Source organism: Bison bison, unplaced genomic scaffold (genome assembly GCF_000754665.1).
Source record: "Bison bison bison isolate TAMUID 2011002044 unplaced genomic scaffold, Bison_UMD1.0 scf7180017864061, whole genome shotgun sequence".
In the NCBI taxonomy this organism is placed as follows: Eukaryota; Metazoa; Chordata; class Mammalia; order Artiodactyla; family Bovidae; genus Bison; species Bison bison.
In genome coordinates, this window is record NW_011494633.1 from 3,637,830 (window position 1) to 3,647,561 (window position 9,732).

The 9,732-nt window shown below is 40.9% G+C and overlaps 1 protein-coding gene across 1 annotated transcript in view; it reads left to right on the forward strand.

Annotated features, from left to right (window-relative positions):
• TUBGCP4 (tubulin, gamma complex associated protein 4) overlaps positions 1-9,732 on the forward strand; it is a 42,076-nt gene that overhangs the window by 19,016 nt on the left and 13,328 nt on the right. The gene's annotated exons all lie outside the window — the stretch shown is intronic.

The following is a 9,732-nucleotide window of genomic DNA, read 5'->3' on the forward strand; positions in this document are numbered from 1 at the left end:
TAATTGGTGGATAATTGCCCTACAGTGTTGTATGAGTTTCTGTCCTATAACAGCAACAATCAGCCATAATTGTATATTTCCCTTCCCTCTTGAGCCGCTCTCTCTGCCTCCCCTCCCGCCCCTCTAGGTAATCACAGAGCGCCAGGCTGGGCTCCCTGTGTCACGTAGCAGCTTCCCACTAGCTCTCTGTTTTACACGTGGTGCTGTGTACACGTCGGTGCTCCTCTCTCACTTCGTCCGACCCTCTCCGTTCCCCACCGTGTCCCCAAGTCCATGCTCTCTGGGTCTCCATTTCTTCTCTAAAAATAGGTTCATCAGTGCTGCTTTTCTAGATTCCATATATATGCATTAATATATATTTTTCTCTTTCTGACTCACTTCAGTCTGTGTAACAGGCTCTAGGTTCATCCACTTCAATACAGCTGACTCAAATTCATTCTTTCTATGGCTGAGTAATATTCCATTGTATATATGTACTGTATCTTCTTTATTCATTCGTCTGTCGATGGACATCTAGGTTGCTTCCATGTCCTGAAAACTGTAAATAGTGCTTCTATAAACATTGGGATAAATGTGTCATTTAGAATCATGGTTTTCTCAGGGTATACGCCCAGTAGTAGGATTGCTGGGTCATGTGGCAGCCTTATTCCTAGTTTTTTTAAGGAATCTCCATAGTGTTCACCATAGTGGCTGTATCAATTTACATTCCCATTGACAGTGCAGTAGGGCTCCTTTTGCTCTATACCTTCTTCAGTTTGGTAGTTCAGTCGCTCAGTCGTGTCTGACTCTTTGCAACCCCACAGACTGCAGCACGCCAGTCCTCCCTGTCCATCACCAACTCCTAGAGTTTACTCAAACTCCTGTCCATTGAGTTGGTGATGCCATAGAACCATCTCATCCTTTGTTGTCCCCTTCTCCTCCTGCCCTCAATCTTTCCCAGCATCAGGGTCTTTTCCAATGAGTCAGTTCTTCGCATCAAGTGGCCAAAGATTTGGAGTTTCAGCTTCAGCATCAGTCCTTCCAATGAACATTCAGGACCGATTTCCTTTAGGATGGACTGGTTGGATCTCCTCGCAGTCCAAGGAACTCTCGAGAGTCTTCTCCAACACCACCGTTCAAAAGCATCAATTCCTTGGTGCTCAGCTTTCTTTATAGTCCAACTCTCACATCCATACATGACTACTGAAAAAACCATAGCTTTGACTAGACAGATCTTTGTTGGCAAAGTAATGTCTCTGCTTTTTAATATGCTGTCTAGGTTGGTCATAGCTTTTCTTCCAAGCAGCAAGCATCTTTTAATTTCATGGCTATAGTCACCACCTACAGTGATTATGGATCCCAAAAACTAGTCTCTCATTGTTTCCATTGTTTCCCCATCTATTTGCCATGAAGTGATTGGACCAGATGCCATGATCTTAGTTTTCTGAATGTTGAGTTTTAAGCCAGCTTTTTCACTCTCCTCTTTCACTTTCATCAAGAGGCTCTTTAGTTCTTTGTTTTCTGTCATAAGGGTGGTGTCATCTGTATATCTGAGGTTACTGATTTTTTCTCCCAGCAGTCTTGATTCTAGCTTATGCTTCATCCAGCCCAGCATTTCTCATGATGTACTCTGCATATAAGTTAAATAAGCATGGTGACAATATACAGCCTTGACGTACTCCTTTTCCTATTTGGAACCAGTCTGTTATTCTATGTCCAGTTCTAACTGTTGCTTCTTGACCTGCATACAGATATCTCAGGAAGCAGGTCAGGTGGTCTGGTATTCCCTGGAAAATTCTCTTGAAGAATTTTCCACTGGAAAATTCTCTTGAAGAATTTTCCACAGTTTGTTGTGATCCATACAGTCAAAGGCTTTGGTGTAGTCAATAAAGCGGAAGTAGATGTTTTTCTGGAATGCTCTTGCTTTTTCAATGATCCAGTGGATGCTGGCAGTTTGATCTCTGGTTCCTCTGTCTTTTGAAATCCAGCTTGAACATCTGGAAGTTCACAGTTCACATACTGTTGAAGCCTGGCTTGGAGAATTTTGAGCATTACTTTGCTAGCGTGTGAGATGAGTGCATATTTGCGATAGTTCTCTGGCATTGCCTTTCTTTGGGATTGCAATGAAAACTGACCTTTTCCAGTCCTGTGGCCACTGCTGAGTCTTCTAAATTTGCTGGCATATTGAGTGCAACACTTTCACAGCATCATCTTTTAGGATTTGAAATGGCTCAACTGGCATTCATCACCTCCACTAGCTTTGTTCGTAGTGATGCTTCATAAGACCCACTTGACTTCGCATTTCAGGATGTCTGGCTCTAGGTGAGTGATCACACCAGCATGATTATCTGGGTTGTGAAGATCTTTTTTGTATAGTTCTTCTATATATTCTTACCACCTCTTCTTAATATCTTTTGCTTCTGTTAGGTCCATACCATTTCTGTTTTAGTGTGCCTATCATTGCATGAAATGTTCCCTTGGTATCTCTGGTTTTCTTAAAGAGATCTCTAGTCTTCCCAATTCTATTGTTTTCCTCTGTTTCTTTGCATTGATCACGGAGGAAGGCTTTCTTATCTCTCCTTGCTGTTCTTTGGAACTCTGCATTCAAATGGGTATATCTTTCCTTTTCTCCTTTGCCTTTAGCTTCTCTTCTTTTCTCAGCTATTTGTAAGGCCTCCTCAGACAACCATTTTTCTTTTTGCATTTCTTTTTCTTGGGGATGGTCTTGATCACTGCCTCCTGTACAATGTCACAAACCTCCGTCCATGGTTCTTGAGGCACTCTGTCAGATCTAATCCCTTGAATTTATTTGTCACTTGTACTGTATAATTGTAAGGGATTTGATTTAGGTCATACCTGAATGGTCTAGTGGTTTTCCCTACTTTCTTCAATTTCAGTCTGAATTTGGCAATAAGGAGTTCATGATCTGAGCCACAGTCAGGTCCTGGTCTTGTTTTTGCTGACTGAATAGAGCTTCTCCATCTTTGGCTGCAAAGAATATAATCAGTTTGATTTCTGTATTGACCATCTGGTGATGTCCATGTGTAGAGTCTTCTCTTATGTTGTTGGAAGAGGGTGTTTTGTTTGAAAGAGGGTGTTTTGTAAGTAAGTTCATCTGTATCATTTCTCTTTAGATTCCACATATAACGGATATCATATGAAATTTCCCCTCCTCTGACTTACTTCACTCAGCATGACACACTCTAGGTCCATCCATGTTGCTTCAGATGGCCGTATCTCATTCTTTTTAATGGCGGAGTAATATTCCCTTGTGTTTATGTGCCACGTCGTCTTTATTCATTCCTGTCGACAGACATTTAGGTTGCTCCCATGTCTTGTCTGTTGTAAACAGTGCCACAGTGAACACTGGGGTGTGTGTGTTTTGGGGGCTATGCTTTTCTCGGGATATATGCCCAGGAGTGGGATTGCACAGTCATATGGCAACTCTATTTTTAGTGTTTTAAGGAACCTCCATACTGTTCTCCATAGTGGCTGTACCAGCTTACATTCCCACCAACAGGGCAGGAGGGTTCCTGTCTCTCCACACCCTCTCCAGCGTTCATTGTTTGTGGATTTTTTGATGATTGCCATCCTGACTGGTGTGAGGTCGTATCTAATTATAGTTTTGGTTTGCGTCTCTCTAATAGCTGGTGGTGCTGGGCCTGTTGACCATCTGTGTGTCCTCTTTGCAGAAGTGTCTCTTGCGGTCTTCTGCCCGTTTTTTGAGTGGGTTGTTTTTATTCTATTAAGTGTCATAAGCTGTTTGGAAATGTTGGAGACTAATCCCTTATCAGTCACATCATTTGAAAAATATTTCTCCCAGTCTGTGGGTTGTTTTTTGTTTCCTTTGCTGTGCAAATGCTTTTTGAGTTTAAGTAGGTCCCATTTGTTTCTTTTTGCTTTTATTTCCACTATTCTGGGAGATAGATTAAAAAAGATGTGCTGTGACTTATGTCAGAGAGTGTTCTGCATATGTTTTCTTGTAAGAGTTTGATAGTGTCCAGTCTAACATTTAGGTCTTTAATTCATTTTGAGCTTATTTTTATGTATGGAATTAAGGAATGGTCTAACTTCTTTTTTTTTTAAACACGTGGCTGTCCAGTTTTCCCAGCACCATTTGCTGAAGAGACTGTCTTTCCAGCATTGTGTGGTCTTGCATCCGTTGTCACAGATTACTGACTGTAGGTGCATGGGCTTATTTCGGGTTTTCTATCTGCTCCATTGATCTGTATTTCTGTTGTTGTGCCACTACCGTCCTGTTTTGATGACTGAGCTTTGTAGTGTAGTGTGAAATCAAGGAGCCCGATTCCTACAGCTCTGGCTTTCTTTTTCAAAACTGTTTTGGCTGTTCAGGGTATATTTGGCTATTTTGTGTCTCCATATCAATTTTGAGAATTTTTTGTTCTAGTTCTGTGAAAAATACCATTGGTAATTTGATAGGGATTGCATTGAATCTGTAGATCACCTTGGGTAGTATAGTCATTTGGACAATATCGATTCTTCCGATTCACAAACATGGTATATCTTTCCATCTGTTTATGTCTTCTTTGATTTCTTTCATCAGCATCTTATAGCAAAAGAGGAATACATGTCTTTTGTCTCCTTAGGTAAGTTTGTTCCTATGTATTTTATTCTTTTTTGATGCAATGATAAGTGGAATTGCTTCTTGAATTTTTTTTTGATCTTTCGTTGTTAGTGTATAGAAATGCAACTGACTTCTGTGTATTGATTTTGTTACCTGCAACTTTACCAAATTCATTTATGAGCTCTAGTAGTTTTCTGGTAACGTCTTTAGGATCTTCAGTGTAGAGTATAATGTCATCTGCAAACAGTGGCAGTTTAACTTCTTTTCTAATTTGGATTCCCTTTACTTTTTTTTCTTCTCTGATTGCTGTAGCTAGGACTTCCAAAACTCTGTTAAATAAAAGTGGTCAGATTGGACATGGTTATCTTGTCACTTCCTCCATTTGCGTGTGACACCAGTGGTAGGTTTGTCATGCGTGACCCTTTATTTTTAATACATGTGTTTTACTGAGGTAGCGTTGGCCGTGTTTCAGGTGCACAGCAAGGTGATTCAGCTACACAAATACACATGTATTCATGTAGTATTGGGGAATTATTTTCTACCATAGGTAACTGCAAGATACTGACTATAGTCCCAATGCTATACAGTGAACCTTTTTTGCTTGTAGCATATCTGTTTTTTAATGAGAAATCTGGCATTCTATTCATACTAAGTCAAGTAGTATCAAAATGTCATAATTTTTTTAGTTAGGCAAAAATTCATAAGTTTTCTAAAATATATATTATACATATTTATATATATGTACACAAAAGCTTTTCTACTACACTTGATGAAGACTTGAGAAAGAACATCAAAAAAAAAAAGAAATGGAGAAATTGAAGTACATAAACTGAATGAAATGGGAGCACTGAGTATGAAATAGAAAAAATCAAACGAACTAGATAAAAGTAAAAGATCATCACTTGTTTTTAAATATGACTGCTCATTAGAAATCTATCCGGACCTTTGGAGAAAAATTAACAATACTTGAGCATTTGTATTTTTCAAAAAATTCCAAGATAATTCTGATATGCATCTGGATTTTCGAAAGTTATTTTAGGTTTTTCTATTAGATCCTAGTTTTGGTGATACAGAGTTCTGTTATTTTTCTCTTGCCAATCATGATACAATGGTATTAAGTGAGTAACAGTTCAGTTCAGTTCAATCGCTCAGTTGTGTCCAACTCTTTGCAGCCCCATGGACTGCAGCACACCAGGCCTCCCGGTCCATTGCCAACTCCTGGAGTTTACTCAAACTCATGTCCATAGACTTGGTGATGCCATGCAACCATCTCATCCTCTGCCATCCCCTTCTCCTCCCGCCTTCAATCCTTCCCAGCATCAGGGTCTTTTCCAATGAGTCAGTTCTTCGCATCAGGTGGCCAAAGTTTTGGAGTTTCAGCTTCAGCATCAGTCCTTCCAATGAATATTCAGGACTGGTTTCCTTTAGGATGGACTGGTTGGATCTCCTTGCAGTACAAGAGACTCTTAAGAGTTTTCTCCAACACCACAGTTCAAAAGCATCAATTCTTTGGTGCTCAGCTTTCTTTATAGTCCAGCTCTCACATCCATGCATAACTACTGGAAAAACCATAGCTTTAACTAGATAGACCTTTGTTAGCAGAGTAATGTCTCTGCTTTTTAATATGCTGTCTAGGTTGGTCGTAACTTTTCTTCCAAGCAGCAAGCGTCTTTTAATTTCATGGCTGCAGTCACCATCTGCAGTGATTTTGGAGCCCCCCAAAATAGTGTCTCTCATTGTTCCATTGTTTCCCCATCTATTTGCCATGAAGTGAGGGCACCGGATGCCATGATCTTAGGTTTATGAATGTTGAGTTTTAAGCCAGCTTTTTCACTCTCCTCTGACTTTCATCAAGAGGCTCCTTAGTTGTTCTTCGCTTTCTGTCATAAGGTTGGTGTCATCTGCATATCTGAGATTATTGATATTTCTCCCGGCTGTCTTGATTCCAGCTTATGCTTCATCCAGCCCAGCATTTCTCATGACATACTCTGCATATAAGTTAAATAAGCACAGTGACAATATACAGCCTTGACATACTCCTTTTCCTATTTGGAACCAGTCTGTTGTTCCATGTCCAGTTCTAACTGTTGCTTCCTGACCTGCCTATAGGTTTCTTTATTCCCATCTCTTGAAGAATTTTCCACAGTTTGTTGTGATCCACACAGTCAAAGGCTTTGGTGTAGTCAATAAAGCAGAAGTAGATGTTTTTCTGGAACATTATTGCTTTTTCGATGTCACCATAGTAAAAATGTTTATTGCTTTTCACAATCAATAGCCACAGGAAAAAAAAAGATAATTACAATTTCAAGCCATAATGAGAACATGATTAATTTAACAATATAAAATAATTACATACAATTTGTGGGGGTCAAGCAGGATGATGCAGTAAGTAGAAGTGCAGACATACGCATGTTTTCATCCACCCAACCAGTCTGTGTCTCTGGTGCATTTAATCCATTTACATTTAAGGTAATTATCAGTATGTATGATCCTAAAGCATCTGCCTTTAATGTGGGAAACCCAGGTTCAATCCCTGGGTCAGGAAGATCTGGAGAAGGAAATGGCAACCCACTCCAGTATTCTTGCCTGGAAAATCCCATGGACAGAGGAGCCTGGTAGGCTATACAGTCCATGGGGTCACAAAGAATAGGACACGACTGAGCAACTTTTAATGGTAATTAAGAAAATTACCATTTTCTTAATTCTTTGGGGTTTATTTTCTGTAGGTCTTTTCCTTCTCTTGTGTTTCTTGCCTATAGAAGTTCCTTTAGCATATGTTGTAAAACTGGTTTGGTGGTGCTGAATTCTCTTAACTTTTGCTTATCTGGAAAGCCTTTAATTTCTCCCATCAAATCTGAAGGAGAGTCTTGCTGAGTAGAGTATTCTTGGTTTTTTCCCCTTCATCACTTTATTCTTCTTTTTTTAATCATTTTATCATAGGTTAAAGTGAAAGTCACTCAGTTGTGTCCAACTCTTTGTGACCCCATGGACTATACAGTCCATGGAATTTTCCAGGCCAGAATACTGGAGTGCCTAGCCTTTCCCTTCTCCAGGGGATCTTCCCAACCCAGGCATGGAACCCAGGTCTCCTGCACTGCAGGCAGATTCTTTACCAGCTGAGCCACAAGGGATGCCCCCCTTCATCACTTTAAATATGTCATGGCATTCCCTTCTGGCTTGTAGAGTCTCTGTTGAGAAATCAGCTGACAGCCTGATGGGAGTTCCCTTTTATGTTGTCATTCTCCCCTTGTTGTTTTTAATATTTTATTTCTAATTTTTGTCAGTTTGATTACTATGTGTGTTCGGTGTGTTCCTCCTTGGTTTTATCCTGCCTGGGACTCTGTGCTTCCTGGACACGGTTGACCATTTCCTTTCCCATGTTAGGGAAGTTTTCAGCTATTAGTTCTTCAAATATTTTCCTCTGGTCCTTTCTCTCTTCCCTGGGACCCGTATAATGCAAATACTGTTGCGTTTAATGTTGTCCCAGAGGTCTCTTAGGCTATCTTCATTTCTTTTCATTCTTTTTTCTATATTCTGTTCTGCAGCAGTGATTTCCACTATTCTGTCCTCCAGGTCATTTATTCATTCTTCTGCCTCAGTTATTCTGCTATTGATTCCTTCTAGTGTATTATTCATCTGTTTGTTTTTTGTTTAGTTCTTTTAGGTCTTTAGTAAACATTTCTTTCATCTTTCTCAATCTTTGCCTCCATTCTTTTTCCAAGATCCTCAATCATCTTCACTATCATTATTCTGAATCATTTTTCTGGAAGGTTGCCTATCTCCATTTCATTTAGTTGTTTTTCTGGGGTTTTATCTTGTCCCTGCATCGGGGACATAACTTTCTGCTTTTTCATTGTGATTAACTTTCTATAATATGGTTTTTGTTTTAGCCACTGTGAGACTGTGCTGCTGCTTGCCTCTTCTGTCTGCCCTCTGATGGAGGAGACTAAATGGCTTGTATAATCTTCCTGCTGGGAGGGACTGGTAGTGGGAAAACCTGGGTCTTGCTCTGGTCGGCTGGGCCTTGCTCAGTAAAGCTTTAATCCAGTTATCTGCTGATTGATGGGGTTGCACTCCCTCCCTGGTAGTTGTTTGGCCTGAGGCGACCCTGCCCTGGGGTCTACAGGCTCTATGGTAGGGTTAATGGTGAACTCTAAGAGCATTTTCACAAAGGGGGACCTTCCAGTGCCCCTGTCCCTGTAGTGAGGCCCTGCCGACCGACCCTGCGCAGGAGGCCCTTCAAGACTGGACTCTCTGTTTCCCCCAGTCCTGTGGAACTTCTATAATCAAATCCCCCTGGCCCTCAAGGCCAGATTCCCTGGTGATTCCCAGTCCCTTTGTTGGATCCCCAGGCTGGGAAGCCTGATGTCATAAACTTCACAACAGTAGGAGAACTTCTTTGATATTACTGTTCTCCAGTTTGTGGGTCAGCCCCCCGATGGATGCGGGATTTGATTTTATCGTGACGATGCCCCTCCTACCGTCTCTCTGTGGCTTCTTCTTTGTCTTTGGACTTGAGGTATCATTTTCTGGTGGGGTCCAGCATCCTCCTGTTGATGGTTGTTCAACAGCTAGTTGCAGTTTTGGTGCTCTCGCAGGAGGAGATAAGCGCCGATCCTTTACTCCACCATCTTGAACTGGAAGCCTGAAAATTTTTTCATTTCTCTATTTACCATCCATATATTTTCTTGGAAGTATCCAAACCTTTTTTCCATTTTTTATTGAAAAAACTTCACTTTTTCACTATTGAGTTTTGAGTCACTTATGTATTTTGGATTTGTAAGTCCTTTATCAGATACATGACTTACAAATATTTTCTCCCTCAGTTCAGTTCAGTCGCTCAGTCATGTACAACTCTTTGCAACTCCATGAATCGCAGCACACCAGGCCTCCCTGTCCATCACCAACTCCCGGAGTTCACTCAGACTCATGTCCATCGAGTCAGTGATGCCATCCAGCTATCTCATTTTCTGTCGTCCCCTTCTCCTCCTGCCCCCAATCCCTCCCAGCATCAGAGTCTTTTCCAAAGAGTCAACTCTTCGCATGAGGTGGCCAAAGTACTGCAGTTTCAGCTTTAGCATCATTCCTTCCAAAGAAATCCCAGGGCTGATCTCCTTCAGAATGGACTGGTTGGATCTCCTTGCAGTCCAAGGGACTCTCAAGAGTCT